The sequence below is a fragment of the Psammomys obesus genome, unplaced genomic scaffold (assembly GCF_907164565.1).
Source record: "Psammomys obesus unplaced genomic scaffold, mPsaObe1.curated_primary_1811, whole genome shotgun sequence".
Taxonomy (NCBI): Eukaryota; Metazoa; Chordata; class Mammalia; order Rodentia; family Muridae; genus Psammomys; species Psammomys obesus.
In genome coordinates, this window is record NW_026596079.1 from 6,826,813 (window position 1) to 6,828,739 (window position 1,927).

The following is a 1,927-nucleotide window of genomic DNA, read 5'->3' on the forward strand; positions in this document are numbered from 1 at the left end:
ACAAAAATTATTATATTTATCCATAATATACTGGTTAATAAGATTGCTTACTTCCTAGGTTTTCCACTTAGGAATTAAAGTGGCTGATACAAAAACATTCTAATATATGTTACTTATATTTGATTATACATGTGTGAAGAAAATAAACTTTTCTTTGAAAAACTTCTGTGGCAACACTAAAGGTTTTAGCAGTTTTTGAAGTGTTTGAGGATGGTTGCAGAAGGTTTATGATAGACAATATTATAAAAGACAAGTGTGCAAAATGAAATTGGTTACACTGAGAAGAAAATTATAGGTAGATTTTTCTAGAAATCAAACATCAGTGCATCAGTGCAAGCCTGAGTTTAATCCAAAATATAAAACTCTTTCTTACCATCTTGAGCCACCTTATGAAAATTTACAAGCTTTGTTAATTTGCATTTTAAATAGATTTTCTTTACATTGCAAGCTATCTTGTGAGATGCAATTCAGAGCAGGATCCTCCTCCAGTAAAGCTTCATGCTCTGCACTTGGCTCCTCTTCAGATCTTTGCATCATTGTATACAGTGGGCACTTCATGCCAGTGGTTCTCAACATTCCTAATGCTTTCACCTTTTAATACAGCTCCTTGTGTTTTGGTGACACCCAACCACAAGGTTATTTTATTGTCGCTACAAAACTATAACTTTACCACCATTATAAATCATAATGAAATGTCTGATATGCAGGATGTCTGATATGTGATTCCCAAAGGCAGAGGTTGAGAACTGTTTCTTTATGACCTTCAGGCTACCAGAAGCCATACTTTCCCTTGTGCAAGGTACTGCTATTCCTTGTTGACCTCTTCTTTAAAGTAGTGTTCCCTCACAGGGGCTTTCCATGTTAAAATACCCTTTTTTAAAAAACTCAAGATTGACTTCCAATTTATTTAAATAAGCTTTCTGAAGGAGAAAATCCACACTGTAGTGAGTTGATCATTTAGTAATGCACCTAAAATGACAAAGAAAAATGCATTATTAAGACTAAGGCTTGTAAATATAATAAAAACCACAAGAAGCTGAGGCAGAGGAATTGCAAATTCAAGGGCAGCTTTAGTGATATCATCTGTTTGAGTCAATATTAAGGCTGAATTTAAAAAAGCTCAGGCCAAACAATAGCTACAACAAACACATAAAATGATGCAAATAAACAATATTTGTATGTTGTATCTTTGTTAGATATTTCATTTCTAAAACAAAAACAACAACAAAGAAAACAACAACAAAAACAAGTTTTCATGTAACACAGGGTTTACATGTTCAACACCTATTAGTTTTCTATATACATTTTAAAGCCTTTTCATTACCATGCTGGTTGATTACATGACTGCCAATCATCATGACCTATGACTAGCTTTGATAAAATATTCTAGATCTTTTGTCAGCTTATTCAGTCAATACTCTAAATTTTGTTGACTTACATTAATTTTGTTATTATTGTACATAGATGTATAGTAAACATGCTTATTCGGGAGCTGGATGATGCAAAAGGCGACACAAAATACTCAAGGGATACAAATGTTCTTTATACAATACTCAAGGAAATCTATTATTGGTATATGGGTTTTAAAATCACATTAAATTCTGATGGACAGCTGGGCCTGGTGGCACATGCCTTAAATTTCAGCACTCAGTGAAGCAGAAGCAAGAGGATCTCTGTGAGTTGGACACCAGCCTGACTGTAAAGCAAGTTCAGGACAGCCAAGACTACATAGAGAAACCCAGTCTAGAAAGAAAGAAATAAACAACAAAAAACCAAAATCAAACAAAGTCTGCTGGACTTCATCATCAACCATGACAAACATAGTTATTAACTATAGGTTTTGTTTATCTTTCAAATTAATACCCTCTGATAAATGGCAGTTCAGCTTCTTCTTCTTCTTCTTCTTCTTCTTCTTCTTCTTCTTCTT